Genomic DNA, 16,728 nt, shown 5'->3' with positions numbered 1-16,728 from the left:
GCACATTGCGAACAATCAGGGCTGCTGAGAATGGCCAGCACTCTTGCGATGATGGGCCAGCAGGCTGAATGCACCTGCATCTCAGCCGGCTCTGCAAAATTAGCACTTCCCACAAAGCCATTTTCCGAAGAAAAGCGAGGAACACTATGAAGCGGGAGGGAATCATGCCCACAGTTTCTGGGAATGGATGGCAGCTGATAATGAGAATGACAGTCAAAACTGTGTCAACAGTTGTGCTCCACTGTAATCATCAGTTTGATATCGCTTATGTAGGAGCAGGTGGACTGGTTGTAAAAACTAAACAAAAAAACTTTCACTTAAACAATCAACAGAATAAGAGATAGAACACCGAAAGCCACTTTACAACACAGTTACGGCAGCATCACGGCAGGACTATTTCGCTATGCTCAGGGCTGGGCAATATGACCGAAAACCATATCGTGATCTCACTACATAACAATATATAAATATTAGTTGACAGCGAGACTTTATATATTGTTTTTTTTTAGACTTGCTCAATTTCTAAAAAACAAAAAACAAAACATAAACCCGCCAATATAAAGATGAAAAGATCCTGTACAGCTAAACAACACATCCATTTAGACCCTAGAATTTCTAGATTCAAGCACTATTTATTAGGATAATGCACAATACTAATGATTATTAATATATTGTGTTGAATGGCCATCTGGAGTAATTGAACCAAGTCACGCCATAAACTTGTTCTGCATGAATATGCCACATGGGAATTTCTCCATTATTAGATGAGTTAATTTTTTTATGTTGTCTTCAGTGCTTCTTCTTCGTGTTCGGAGATGGCAGCATGCTGCCGACATAACACACAATGTTGGGTTTGTGTTCTGAAAGTACCGTATTTTGTTGTATCAGGCGCACCTAAAAGCCTTGATTTTCTTCCTGCGCCTTGTATGCAGATATCAGAGGTAATATTGATTCATGACAGGTCTCGTAACTACTGTCATCAGCCAGCAACTCCATTTCCCCCTGATGAAGTAGGCCATGCTGGGATATACAAAATGTAATCCCAGCCTCTACTCTAGCGCTTTATAATGTGGTGTTTCTTATATATGGAACACATTTTTAAACAGGTCATTCATTGAAGGTGCGCCTTATTGTCCGGTGCACCTTATATATGTTTGAAAATACGTTTGAAAATACACCATTCATCGGTGGTAGGCCTTATAATCTGTTGCACCTTATACACCGTAAACTACAATAATTGATGAGGCATTATTTTCTAGATTGAAGGACACATGGATTTTCATGTTTTTATCTCTCAAAACTACTGTCAGCAGCCACAACTCCATTTCCCCCTGTAGAAGAAGTAGTCCATAAACCAACATCTTCTACTGTAGCACCTTATAATGTGGTGTGCCATATATTTGGAAAATGTATATATTTCAATATTATTTTTGGATAACTTTTTTCATTCATTATACTCTGGTGCGCCTTATATTTGGAAAACGTTTTCAAAATACACTGTCTGTAATAAAAGAATCCGTTACAAAATGGATCATAAGGAGACAGAATGAATTTAACACAACTACCATTCATTGGGGGTGTGCCTTATACTCCTCCGCGCCTTATACCAGTGTTTGAAATAGTGTCTACCCGGTGGCCCAGGGCGTACAACTTTTACACTTTCAAAACGTCGCGGCCCGGGTGGCCTACAACTTCTTCAAGAAAAAAAAACATCTTTTTTTTTGGTCAAATCAAGCGTTTTGTCAAATCAAGTGTTTGTTTTCAATATCGCAAAAGCTACAAGCAAACCGCTACAAGCCACGTGGACTCCTCTTTCCAACCGCCTTTCAAAACTCACAGTACACTTTTCAGTCAGGGTGTAGTCCAGGGGTCGGGAACCTTTTTGACTAAGAGAGCCTTAAAAGTAAAATATTTAGAAATGTTATTCAGCGAGAGCCACGCGCGCGCGCACACACACACACGGGCCCGCGCGCACACACACACACGCACACGCACACGCACACACACACACACACACACACACACACACACACACACACACACACACACACACACGGGGGCGCGCGCGCGCACACACGCAAACATGCGCGGCCACTTTTCAACAAAATATCAGAATGTATTATTTAAAATAACTTTGTGATAGTACTCACCGTTAACATGAATGGTTTTCCGTTCATCGTGATTAGTAAAAATCCAGGCAAACGATCGGAATGAAATTCAACTTGCCGGTTCAGTATTCAGTTTTACCGGCGAGCCATATGCAATCATCAAAAGAGCCATAGGTTCCCGACCCCTGGTGTAGTCAGAAGCAGGCTTCTGATTGGCTGCCGGTGCCGAGTATGCAAATTGCCAAACAAATGTTCGTTTGTGGCTTTAGCAGACAACGCAACGCAAACATTGCATTGTGCACCATGACGATAAATGACAACTGGAGCGAAATCTTCAGGAAGGGTTATTTACCATAAATTAAGCAAGGGAGCAATTGTGGTAGGTACTTCCTTAACTTTAGAAAATCCTTTATACTTTGCAACTATGTTTTTTCTTTTAATTTTGCTATTATTCGTCTTATTGTATTTCAAATTGTGAAAAATCGGGCAGGCAACTTTATGGCCGGGCAGGCAACTTTTCAGTTGTCTGTTGTGTCCATTACTTTGACTTTTCGTCATGAGTTTCAGACACTGCTTATACACAGGGAAATACTGTAGTTTTATATAAAACACTTGATCAAAGACATTTTCTACATTATTGTGTCGATTGCAATGCACACTTATCTTGTTTTATCACCCAAGTGGTCATTATGTTTTTTAAAACTCCTGTGGTTGTGGAAAAAAAAGGTTTGTTCTCGTAGTGTTAGAGAAATCTGTGTGCAGAGCCCACACAGGCAGGCTCAAATAGTCAGACAACGCACTCAACTTTTCAAAGTGACTGAATGTTACTCGATGGATGATAAGTGACAATTTGGCATCATAGTCGACCGCCTTCAGAAACAGGGAGCTGCTAATTTTGTTTGATAAATAACAGCTACTGTGTGGCTTCAACACCTCTGCGTGCAAAAATACACACATTCACGCACGCACACGGACACACACACGAGCACACACACACGCACACACTACGTGATTGTAGACATTATAGTCACTTTTTTCGCATGTGACTGTAACTCCTACCAGTGCTGTTTCTGTCAGATGAAAGACAGAATGCCCTTTCATGGACAAAATTAATTTTCTGCACTTCTGTACAACTGATCATAATGGTTATCTGGTCACACAATGTTTGCTTGCCATGAAGGTCCTCTACTCCTACTCTGTTTTTGCCTGACAAAATAAATTCCCAACAAAAGCCATGCATCCTGCGTCAGTGGACTCTAAATACAGAGTTGGGTTTATTTGACTATTTTACAAAGTGGTTAATTTAACATATATTTTCTGCCCTTTGATGATACTGGATACTCTATTAATCCAATTTCGCATTTGCCTTTGATCCACCTGATCACCAAACCTTTTAGCAAACTGTCAATATGTGCATCCATAAATTCATCAATTTTTAATAGACTGTATGTCTGTCTGATATCCTTTGATAATAATAAATATACATTTCCTTTATAAGCGCCTTTCAAATCTCTCAAGGTCACTTTACAGTCACATGATAAGTTTTTCTGTAGGTGAGCAATAGTTGGCTAGCTAGTTAGCTCGCGAGCTATTATAAAGCTAATACAGGGGTCGGGAACATATGGTTTGCGTGTCATGTATGGCTATTTTGATTATTGCATCTGTGTCACAGATAAAACTAAATACATTTCACTTTTTCACTGTTCATTTCCTGTTTGGGCTGCAGTTGGCTGAATGTGCAATTTTGATTGGATGATACTGAACTAGCGGTTGGCTGGAAGCGCAATTTTGATTTGATCATACTGGCTTAGGTGCCGTTGATGTCGAAACAGATAAACATTTCAGGTTCAATGGACCGAAGGATTCGCCTTAGTGTAGAGAACAGGTTCTGTCGTGATTTTAATTTGCAATGAAACAATACCATCGATGAGTTGTTTATGTGTGTCTCACAGAAAAACATTTCTACATATTTTCCTTTTTCAGCTCTCTTCGTCAAAAAGGTTCTCGACTCCTGAGGTAATAGATAGCTAGCTAGATAGCTGGCTAGCTAGATAAATAAAAAGAAGTGAAGGGAGGAAAAAGAATAAAGTCAAAAGGAAAGATAAACGTAGGTAAATGGGATGAGAGAAAGTTGAGCCAAAGAGCAAAAAAGGGGAAAAAAAGTACTGTAACTGCAGCGGATACATTTGTTTATGTCCCATAGTTGACCAGCAGACGGCTGTGCTTTATTTTCTTGACATTACGTTGGGTTGTTGTCACTTCCGTTACAGGTTTTGCTTTCCGCGCTTCGTTATTTAAGTTTCATTTTACTGAGAGGACGGCGAGAATGGACATGCTTTATCGCTGTACTGTTTAGCAAGGAAAAGACAAAAGGACAAAGACCAAAAACTTCTCTTTTGGACAGTAAGCGGGCAAAGTGTTCGACGGTGGTGGTTGTCGTTGGTGATACAGCATGCAAGTGAAATCACATTAAAGAATTAACCATCAGTACAAAGAATCGGAGTCCTCTGTTTCGAATGGAAGCACTCACTCCCTGCTGTTACTTGACGTGCGAATATGAAGAATAAACACAATCAATATTGCTTCAGACATTGGCTTCAATAGCGCCGAACAATGTCGCACATCCTCGGGACCACTGTTATCTCAGGATATGACACCAAGTTATTATCTTTGACACTGAGGAGACAAGCAGGATTAAAGCAATCTCTGGCCCTGTTTAATGTAAAAGCACCTGGCGAACAGGAGAGGATGGGATTTGTCTCCCCACCGGAATGTAATTTTGTGCCTTTGACAGAAGCTAATTCAATCACACAGTGCCAAGTAACAGTGCGCCCAAATTCATTGTGCTCACTCGAAGCCAATGTGAAAATAGGAGCTTGGTGGAAAAGAAGGGAAACAAGAGACAAAGATAGACTCGGAGCAGAGAGGCTGGTGAGGAGAATGAATCTGGCAGGCAGATGAACACATACGTTACTTCAGCATGCGTATTCACGAGCTTATCCTTTGAGCCAGATATGGAGGAAGACTGTGCACCTGTCAGCTCCACTCCATCTAAAAGACACACTGGAGTATAGATACACAAATCGTGTAGACATGAGTTTACATGAGGTTGGTTTGTGTTTGAGTCGTATGCTATAACAGGATAGAAAACAGCAAGGACACTCAAGCAGCCATATACACTCAATTCCTGTGTACTTATTGGTAATGATTCCAGGCCAACCCACAAAAGGGAACATACAGTATTGTACATGTCGTTCGGCCAGAAAGGGCGCACAGATATTGACTTATTTATCTGAGCAGATCACATGTGCACTTTCATGGAATATACACACTCTCGGTGGAGCAACTGTTAAATTAGGTGTTATTTCACTTCCATGGAATGCAGTGGTGGCTCGTTCGTATCACTCCTAGGCCCTTTAGTAGTGCTACATCTGAATCACACCACAGCTGCGAGTGTGGTGTGATTTACTTGAAGTCTACGAGAGGATGTTGTTGGCCAGGAAATAACTAGTGACTTGAAGAAACGTAGGAAATATTGTGATTAAACTGTTCGAATTTTTACGATGAATGTGTGGATTCATGATAACCTCCTAAAATTAAAATATTATTTTGTAGCCATTGAGGAAGGAGCGCACATGACTGAATATGTGTTTATTCCAACGGCTAAAATGTGGATCTGGTTCCAAAATAGAAAATGCAGTGAAATATACTGAACATAAATGCGCCCCCTGCGGGTCACCTACTGGGTGAGATGCCTGGTCCTCGTGCCCGCCACAATTTGCTATTTTTGCTAGCTTTGGAGCTGCATGTCCAACATCTCTTGAAAACTCACTCTTCAAAATGGCTACAACAGTATATCTGCAACCAAATCAATTTCTTCTCCTCCCTTAGCCATTGTGGGTTGACAAAAGCACTATTAAATCAACACAAATAATGTATTTGCTTGTGTAGCTCGCTACAGATACAATGTGCTAGCTCTAGCCACTATGCTCTCATCACTAGCGGCTAGTGATACTATGATTGGCTTGTGACTAGGCAATAGGCAATAGTTTGTGAAACCGCTGACGTTACCAGCGCCTTCCAGCAGACCATGGTTTGCCAACTTATATTCTGATTGGTTAAAGCAACAGTTTCATCAACATTGATTTTTATGCTCCAGTGCCCTAAAATGTATTGTAAAGGCGTCCAGGTAGATTTCTGACTTTGGGAACAAATGATGGCTGAAAAGTGATTGGTTAAAGACTTAAATACGAAAACAGTCATCTGGAAGCAGCACAACAGGGGAAAGGCAATGAAGGGAAGCTGAAAGACAGTTTAGAATTATCTAATAAGAATTCATGGACTATAAATAATTCACATTATTCTGTTATTCAGATATGTTTTGGCCAGCAGAGAACGCAGTGTCGGTCCTGATGGCCCACCACTGATGGAATGCATTTAACCTGAGGCCTTCCCACTTGAGCACTCCAGAGGCTACGCTCATTCAATGAAGGTGAAACATCATATTGCTCATTTCAAGTCATTCTCATTCACAGCCGCCGGTTACACTAGTGGGTTTTAGGACACACCTGGTTCATATGAATTTTCCAACTTGCCTAACGGCCATAATCTGATTCTACCACATGATGCCAGTGCCAATCACAGACAACTACAGTCATCATATTAGCGCCGTGAGTTACAGATTTGTATTAATTTATTATGATTTGAATGATTATGGTGAAAGAAAGGTTGATGGGCAACCACAGGTTCCAATATGAGGTATTTGATCTTCTCTACAAACCCTGTGGTGTTCTCTATGTGATATTCTGTGTTACCAACCAGCGGAGCTAAGATAAGATGTTTGGTAACACCGAATATCACGTAGAGAACACCACAGGGTTTGAAGAGAAGATCAAAGAGCTCATATTGGAACCTGAGGAAACATTGGCATTTTACGATGTGACTTCTCTCTTTACATCTGTCCCAACTCCAGCAGCAGTCTCAGTGGTGAGGACGAGACTGCTGGCGGACGCATGAAAGAACCAAACTTAAACCGGATCACATCTGCCAATTGTTAGAAATCTGCCTTAATACTACGTATTTTCAATTTAGGGAGACATTTTACAAACAAATTCATGGTTGTGCTATGGGCTCACCAGTTTCACCCATAGTGGTTTAGATATGTTGTCTGATTCTGATTTTGATCTGATTCTACCACATGATGCCAGTGCCAGTCTGGACAGTATATATATATATATATATATATATATATATATATATATATATATATATATATATATATATATATATATATATATATATATATATATATATATATATATATATATATATATCTACTGTCCAGACATGGCGGTGCTGGACTCTGCTATGATAGGTCCCTGCTCTCAGCTTGGGGGGGGGGGGGGCAGTCCGGCACCGCCATGTCTGGGCAGTAGGGATATATATAGGGCCTAAACTACCAGTAAGACTTTAGTTTGCTGACAAAGTTTCTTGGATAAGAAGCGAAACGACCGACACCTTCAAAGAAGTACAGATGACGGCTGAAGAAACCTTCTCTTAGATAGATAGATAGATAGATAGATAGATAGATAGATAGATAGATAGATAGATAGATAGATAGATAGATAGATAGATAGATAGATAGATAGATAGATAGATAGATAGATAGATAGATAGATAGATAGAGACACACCTTTTAAACATATTCTAAACATATTTAAACCTACCGGGCAAAATTTACAAGCATAAACTACATCAAAAAGACTTTCAAGTGCTGGGTGCTGTGAATAGGGTGAAATGTCAGTTATGCCCAAAGCATGGAATTTTTGTTATGTTGAGGGGAAACAGAAAAACAGCCTCAATACAATGATGGTGTAAATCCATCCTTCCCGGAGCATATCCAAGAGTTTTATTTTCTCCGGAATGGTCAGAAGCTTTTTCTGGCACTCTATCAGAAACCTTTGAAGATGCCGGATGCTTGAGGGACACTGTTGGTCTCAATACCGAACAGTTCAGTGTTGCAATTAGCCTATCGCTGTGTTGTACAGAAGGATGTTGGATACTTGAGAGAGAGTTATTCACATGTTTAACGCAACACGATCTTAGTCACTAGATAGCAACACAGTCAGTGTAATAAGTGTGACTAAGAGACGAAATGGGCAGAATTTACAATGGCAACCCTGCAGGTCACCAACTTGGAATTTGCCATCCGCCCACTGCACTTGCAGCATCAAGTGAGTGAAAATTGGAAATCTTAATGTTCAGGTTCTCTCCCACACCTTTTCAATCCTTCGCTGATGAAAATATGAAATATAAAATTGTTTCTGAACTTGCATTTCATCCTCCCTGAAATGTTTTTATGCTATAATAATCCAGTTGTCACCCCTCTCAGAATTGAATTATTGGGCAGACACTATTCAAGCTTTCTGGCAGACCATGCCTGTTCCTTTTAAAGTTATTGAAAGTGTCATTTCTGCCGCCAGCGTTGCATCAATGGCGGCACGGGTGAGGTGATAAAATATTTCTTTTCTACCACCCGCAGTGTCACCACATCCATTTCCAAGTAAAGTTTGGATATAGGAACCGCATTATGTAAACAATTTACCAGTGTCTTATCAACAGACCATCTGCAAATTATTCACAGTACTTCACATATCATGTGACAGCCTTATTCCAAATACTTTCATGTTTCAAAATATTGCTGGAAAGATCTGACAAAGGACCCGATGGGGTTTAGGGAGTTGTGCACATAGGAATGACCAAATCTGCCCAACTTTGATGTGACAACCGTGTGCCATCATTAACTCATTCGCTGCCATTCCCGAATTTATTCGTGAATCGAAATGTGTGACGTCAAGCGCCATTCCCGAATTTGTTCAGGTTTTGTTTTTTGTTGCGGGGGTGCCGAAAAAGCGCTGGTCAGACCTCTCGCAATTTTTTCCCTTCCACAATGGGGAAGCATTTGCCTTTTGTCCATGTGTAAGGGAGTTGTGCACTAAGATGATTAAATTATGACGGAAGTGACGCAACGGCGCAGTGTGGCACTAAGTCCCGCCCATAGTTTTCAGACCTATTTGGACGAGATTTATGGTGAGTCGCATTTCTCTGATGGTCTGGATTAACTCACATTTTCATGACAATATTTTATTTTGTTTCCCCTTTTTTACTGTCTAGTGTTATCTAATTAGTTCCCTGATTCCTTTCTAGTTCAGATTACTTTTTGTGTCATTATTTAATTCAGGTTTTGTCAAGTGGAACTTTGAAGCACATGTGCTTCATAGTGCTTTTCTGTTGCGCAGTTAATCACAAGACATCTGTGTAATCTCTCAGTCGTACAGGAGTTTGCTGTTCCATCCTTGCCCTGTTCATTAACAAGACCCCAAAATACTTGAACTCCTGCATTCAGCTGAGGTTCTAATCCATAATTTGGAGAGGGCACACCACCCTTTTCTGACTGAAGACCATGCTGTCAGGTTTGAAGATGTTCATTTTTATCCCAACCACTTAAGATTCGGTTGCGAACTATTACAATGAAAGTTGGAGATCACAACTTGATGAACAACAGTACCACATTTTTTACAGAGAAAAGAGTTGCAACCACGATGCCACCAAATTGGAGCCCTCAATGCCTCAGTAGTATAGACAAATTCTTTCCATTGCTGACCACTTTCTGGCCATCCATATTTTGTACTCGTCACAAGGGTTCTTGTGAGCTGTGCTTTGTCTGGTCCCTTACCGAGGTCGTGTTTGACATTTGTGCCCCTGTTCAGTATCATCAGACTGCAGGCTACTTAGCCTCTAGCAAACTCCTCTATCCTTTTTGCAAGGTGACAGCGACACTAAATAATAACAATTATTCTTGTTGTCATTGTGAAAAGTTGAAATGTTTAAAGAATCAAGTCATTAATTTATTGTTCTATTTTTGGTGGCGCAATATGCCTAATAATCAATTTACTCAATTGACTGTGAGCTGAAGTATATTGGAAGTGACTTGGGATTTCTTAGCATAATACATTTGCTCCTCTGATCTATTGATCACTTTGATTGGCTGGAAACCAGTCCATCTCTTGTCTAAAGTCAGATTGAATAGGCTCTAGCTCACCCATGTATGTATAGCAGTGAGGACAAGGACGATGGAAAATCGATGGATACATTGAAGATAACAAAAACATCCCCAGTATATGTGGTACAGTGCATTACCTATCATACAAAACTGTCTGAAGTGGTTTCAAAATGAATTACTCAGGTGAGATTAATCTTCAATTCAAGTTAAAATACAAATTGTGAACACAAGAGAAGAAAAAGTGATGAAACCAATCAAATGCTAATTCATCATGGCAAACACCAAACACTTTTTACAATGCCCTTCACCTAAATGTGGGCATTGTCGACTGATCAAAGCACTCTCACGTCTCTATTGCGGTACTCTACAGTCCTTTTATCTGACTAAATAGTCATTGTAGAAGGAAAGAATAAATGTTTTTTTTTTCACATGATGAGTCACTTTTTGTTGTTTACTTGGACAACCAGCCCCATCAAATTACCACTGAAAGCTAATTGTCTACTGAACCTGCATTGGAGCAGTCTGACAAATCTAGAAAAAGTACTGTTGCTATTATTAAGGTTTCAAATGAGATCAAGTGAAAGGGCCGACTGTGTGAGCCGGGCAGGATAGACGAGTGAGTTGTTCAATTCATAAATAAAGCCATGAATTCTGGCCAAACAGTTGAACGAACATAAAATCCTCTCTTGGCCACGAAGGGGTGCTGTTGCTGTGTGCAGAGCGGCCCAGTGGCTCGGCTATCCGATGGAGACAGATGAGATGTGGCTTCAACCTCAAACTGATTTAAAAGAAGCAATTGAATCTGTGTGGACCGTGATGGGTTACCCAGAGCACTGCAGAGGCGCACAACAAAATAATGAGATGCATTTGTTTACCCCTTCACCCTCCCGCACCGACCATGCGAACCCTCTTCCCGGAGAAGCATCTGATTGACAGTGCCTTTGCTCTCAATCAACTCGGGCCAGATTCTTCACATATCACTTGTTGTGCTCCTGGCAACCCAACACATTTTAAACTAAGAATAATGATATATACACGAATGAGGCAGTCAGGTATCTAATTTTGTCCTTGCTTGCTCGCCAATTCTTCTAATCTCTTTTTCACTCTATCATGTATCCGGTGGTTACTCCCCCTCTCCACCCCACCAACTTCCAGCTTTCAGGCTTCTCCCAAGGCAATCCTTCTTGACCGCTGCTGCTTAACTACACAAGTGCGGACGGAAGGTGTGTTCCACCTCATGCTGGAAATTACAGGCCCTCCATCCGTCACATCTACTCAGGCAAACCATGTGACCTAATCAGCTGAGTCAGGATGAACTTCAGCACACACACAGGTTTGTACAAATGTGATAGCAGAGAAGCTCTCATCCTGTTCAATTTAGCCGACATGCACTCAGAGCAAATAAGAGAGAGCAAACATGCAGTTCTTTTAATTAACTCTTTCCCCTCACTCATTGTCAACTTGCCTGTCTTTTTTTTTTTTTAATCCGGTCGCCTGCGTTCCCTCTCTGTCCCGGCTGTCTTATTAAGGCACGCATGTGAAGAGAAAAATAGAGAGGCATGCAAATTCTGCTCAGACGAGAAACAGTGATCCACAAAATTCAATTCATTACACAAATACAGACGGATGGATAGATAAGGCAGATAAGAAGCAGATTAACAGGCACCCATCAGTATGCATAAGCAGCTTTTTTTCCACCCCTTCCTTTTTTTGTTCTTTTCACATAGAGACACACTCGTTGCCTTTTCTTTTTTTATGCACACAAACTCAAAGATAAACTCAAGTGGACAGCATGAGCACACATGAAAACAGTCGAATGAATATGCACGCAGGCTTCATTTATTTTGTTTTTCTCCAAAGTTAACCACCAGCCTGTCAAACCCATTTCCTCAAAAATATATTAAAGGATTATCAGAAAATATATTGGCCTCCAAAACATTTTAAATCAAAGGAAATAATGGAGAAGACAGACAGACACAAATCAGCTCTACTAGTCAAGGATAACATGCAGTTTTAGACATGTGTGCACTATGAGGCACACCCACCCAATCACACACGCACCCACACAATCTCTCACACACACACACACACACACACACACACACACACACACACACACACACACACACACACACACGCACACGCACACACACACACACACACACACACACACACACACACACACACACACACACTCGCGCGCACACACACACTTTTTTTTTTTGTTTTGAAAATACAACTCTCGTGTACATTTCACTTAACCCTCATATTGTGTTCTGGGGTCAATTTTACCCGTTTCAATTTCTGTGTTGACTAAAACACTCGATATCCTTTCTTTTTCCTTTCTTCAAAATAGTTCTAAAATATCCCAATGGGATAGAAAATATGTGCTCTCTCTTTTCAAGTGTGTTTATAACATTTCAGAAAGAGTTGTTGGTGATGTCAACCGTTATTTGACTGTTTTGTGTGGATTTTTACATACGGGTAAAAATGACCTGCAACATAATCAACATGAATTATTATTTCAACACCAACATATGAGGATTAATCGTTCTGGCTGCCAATATGGAGGTATTAATCATTCATTGCAAATATTTTAGGGCAACATTTTGCGTTGCATTTTAAGTCCTCAAGCTGTAGAATAGTGGACAGTTGTCGATGCATATCTTTGTGTTTGTATCATTTCCAGTTTTAGTTCAGTATTATCTGTCAATATAGAGCCCAGATATACTATATACAAATCTCTTGACAAGGTCAATAATATCATTGGCGAGATGGCAAGTAGCAGGATCTTGAGTGTCATCATGCATAGGGCAGGGCATGAATGGTCTTTTGACTTTTTTATTTATATGTAAGCTGGAATGGCCTCCAGCCAACCTTAGCAAGTGCGACAGAAAATGAATAGATGGAAGAATTTAACTCATTCACCGCCAGTCCCGAATTCATTCGGGAATTGAACATGACGTGGAGCGCCATTCCCGAATTGGTTCGGGTTTTGTTTTTTTCTTGCGGGGTTGACACATTTTTTGCACATCGTCTGGCAGTGAATGAGTTAATAAAGTAATAAAATAAATATCATTATGCACCACTTTTTCTATAAATTTCCCCAAGTGATTACTGGCATGTTTTAGTAAATCATAGTGTGCCATCGTTGATGAGCTATTTGCAGAACAAGCCCACGAGCTAGTCATCTGATCATTGGCAGCGACATCGTGCTCGCAGGTACCACGTTGAAAACCGCTGATTGATCTAACCTTTTCATGCCCCCTTCAACGTGATAACATGATAAACTATCCATTGCAGCAACCGCTGTTACTGAAAGGGTTATCGACTTTCATTATTTGAGATGTCAGTATTCTCAAATATTCAAGGTATAGCAACATTCAAGGCTTGTAATAAACACGCTATTTAAGTTCTTGGCCTGTCATGGGGTTATACTGGGCAAATGTCAGATCTTTTTGTGGATATAGATGAATAAAGTGTTGCTTGCACTATGCCTTATAAATTGTTCTATAATTCATAACAGGGAGTACTGAAATGAAGCCTCATTACATTCTCTTTGAGTTCTAGTCATTAGGCACTGCTAAGATTAAAAAAAGCATCACAGCCCCAGTTCCTAAAATGTCATCTAACTCCCCAATAAAAAAAAAATATCATAAGCCAAAACATATGGGCGACATATGCATGCTTATCTACGTAAGACCCAAGTGGATGACTAAGGCAGTCTAAAATCAGAGCACATTAAAATGTATTTGAAATATTTGCAAGAAGCAACCGTACATCACTGCATTTCTCTCAGGGGGAAGATAGCTGTTCATTAATTGGATTAAAGGCTTGGGCTAATGGTACCGAGACACAGGATGCGTCAGGTATGTGATTGGCAAAGTGAGGGGGAACCAAGAGTTTAAAAGGGGGGCTTTCAGTGGCTGGCCTTGAGGTTGTTATTGTCATGGATTAGTGACTGCCACTTGATCTGCCTATTGCAATAATCCCCCATCCAAACTCTGCAGGAAGGCAAAAACACACACGAGCTATGTTGCACTGATGTACATGTCTTGAGAACATCACTTTGCAAGCCGATGGATGGATCTTATTGACATTTTTGCCAGCTATTTACTGCCTGTGGTTATCCATCTTGGTTTTAGCCAGTCATGACGCCACTCCCGCTGCCCCAAGAATCCAATTATAAATCCAGCAATCCCCTGTTTTGTTTTCACACTCTGTCCCTCTTTGCCACTGTATCTCTTCATAAAGCGTTTATAGTGTTTTGATTTGATGCAGGGCTTGATGGGCTACGACCACGGTTGAGTGGCCAGCAGTGTGGGGCCTTGGGAGCTGTAGTTCAATGACGGAGAAGGCCACGTGGAACTCATCATAGACTGTGATACTCTTCAAAAGGACGCATGGTTTTCCCAGTCCCAGGTCAGCTCTAACAGGAGATTGGATTTATCAGCTCATTATCAAGGCTCAGATTAGTCATGTATTTTGAATTAGTAGAGTATGTGAGGTGGAACAAATGACTCTTTTGGAGCAATGATGGGGCTGCATTTTCAAGTCGATCCCTTCACATTTTCGCCCTTCATAAACAGCACAGCTGCAACTGTCCATCCTCAACAATCCACAGCTGGAGAGTTTGTTCCCAAGATGCACAACTGAAACACTACAGAACCATATGAGTGTGGAGAGGCTTTTCAATGCAGGATAAGCAGATGTCCTCCTAAACAGGCTCTATCTAATGCAACCATCAATATTTTTATACCGCAATCTTGTTCAGGGATGATTGGAAGTTTGCGGCTCCGTAAGATAGATGACTAAAGTGGAAATGTGCTGAAATAACTGTCCGCCAATCATGGAAATGATGCACATATGCACTACTAATTACATTTACACCAGGGGGGGCACTGCAGAGTCTCCAATTAACTCATTCAATGCCATTCACCAATTTATTCGGGAAGTGAAGATATGACGTAGAGCGCCATTCCCGAATTTCTTCTGGTTTTGTTTTTTCTTGTTTGGGTACCAATAAAGCACTTGCCATGGCCTCTGGAAATGTTTTTTTCCTTCCACAAGGGGGCATGATTTCTCCTTTTTCCTTATTAGAGCTTGTTCCAGCTTCAGCTCTTGTTAAAACGCTATATAAACCAATACGTATGTATTGCATTGAATTTTGAACATCCACCCTCAAATCAAGCTCATATAACTCCAGTCTCATATAATTTCGGAATTAACTCTTTTTTTATGATGAAAAAAAAGAGTCTAAGGTTTCTTACACTGCATTGAATGTTTAGGTAGATCTAAAACTCAATATTCTGTGGGTCTTGAAATTTGAGTGACAATGACAAAAACCCTGGCAGTGGAGTGGATAAATTTTTACACTTGTCTGACAATGAATGAATTAATGTCATACATTGTGGAAGGAGTATCCGGCAAGAACAAGCCAGAGTACAGAAAATATGTGAATTTCTTACGAAAAAACACCAATTTATCCAACTGTCAATTGTTGTCAATTATCCCAATTTCTCACATTACTAAATTACATTGACAGCATGTAAGAAAGACACAGCAAGGACAAAGACGCGGAACCCTGTTGCCAAGTGACAACAGATTTCACCACTTTACCGTTGCTCCACCACTGATGCGACACAAATACAATTTAAAACATATTTTTCCATTTGTGACCAAGATGGCCGACTTGCACTATGTGGGAGTCAAGTCTTTCGTGGCTGCAGGTGTAGTCATGCTGAAGGACACGAGACAAAACACTTTCATTGAAAAGGAGATGTCTGCGCTCTATATGCCTCTTTATATTCTTCACTGCCACCACATCCCTCCCACCGGCCCATTGATGTCAGGAAAATGTGCTCTCTTCCCAGGAGAAATAGTCAAGTGAGGGTGCGAGAATCGCCACGGCAATACCCCCCCTTCCCATTTCTACTCTGAAATAAACCCTGTCCGTAGCCAGAAAAGCCTGGAAGCGAGACAACGGGGGAGAAATGGGCAGTGGGACTTAAATAAATGAACTTGGCCTGAGCAAGAAAGTCTCTCGTCACATATGGGCTTGCTCCCACAAGCACAAGGGGCATAAATGGAGATGTTGTTCGAGGGCAAATATGACACGGTCCAATATTATTGTATTTGTGCTCCTTCACACTCATTATGGAATGGCTCAATTCATTATTATTAAAACAAAGGGGATAAATTACCACCTCTCATCCAGTGAAAGCTGAAAATTATCATTGGTAAAACCAATGCTGCCACTAATTGTATCCAAGTGTCTACTGAAATTTGAGTGAAAAACAAGTCTTCAATGAAGTAAAGTTGAATAACCGTAACCGTCTTCCAGTATCACATACAAATTCAGTGTGTTCCTTTAATTTGTTTTTTTGTAGTTGTTGGTGTTGGCCAGTGTGGCTGGGTGGAGAGAATGGGTGGGGTGACAAAGAGTGGTCTTACACAAAGTACCACACACATTTAGAGCATTTATTTTAACATTGGCAATGTGTCAATGTGAATCCACATTACTGCTAAAGTAACATTTACTAAAGCTTGTACCTCGCT

General features: G+C 40.6%; 1 protein-coding gene across 12 annotated transcripts in view; it reads left to right on the top strand.

Annotated features, from left to right (window-relative positions):
- Positions 1–16,728, top strand: part of LOC148896512 (RNA-directed DNA polymerase from mobile element jockey) — a 159,610-nt gene that overhangs the window by 87,018 nt on the left and 55,864 nt on the right. For 6 of the 12 annotated variants that reach the window (XR_016115356.1, XR_016115357.1, XR_016115358.1 and 3 more), the window contains exons 9-11: positions 6,483–6,600; positions 11,326–11,503; positions 14,452–14,592. The gene's annotated coding sequence lies outside the window, so the exon portion shown is untranslated. Of the gene's footprint in view, positions 1–6,482; positions 6,601–9,437; positions 9,581–11,325; positions 11,504–14,451; positions 14,593–16,728 lie in introns of those variants that run through there. The other 6 variants (XM_088999081.1, XM_088999082.1, XR_016115355.1 and 3 more) reach the window with 5 other exon arrangements.

This window comes from Hippocampus bargibanti, linkage group LG06 (assembly GCF_051943395.1).
Source record: "Hippocampus bargibanti isolate YZ-2025 linkage group LG06, ASM5194339v1, whole genome shotgun sequence".
Classification (NCBI taxonomy): domain Eukaryota; kingdom Metazoa; phylum Chordata; class Actinopteri; order Syngnathiformes; family Syngnathidae; genus Hippocampus; species Hippocampus bargibanti.
Note: the sequence above shows the minus strand (reverse complement) of the source record. Positions and strands in the feature narration are given on the sequence as shown.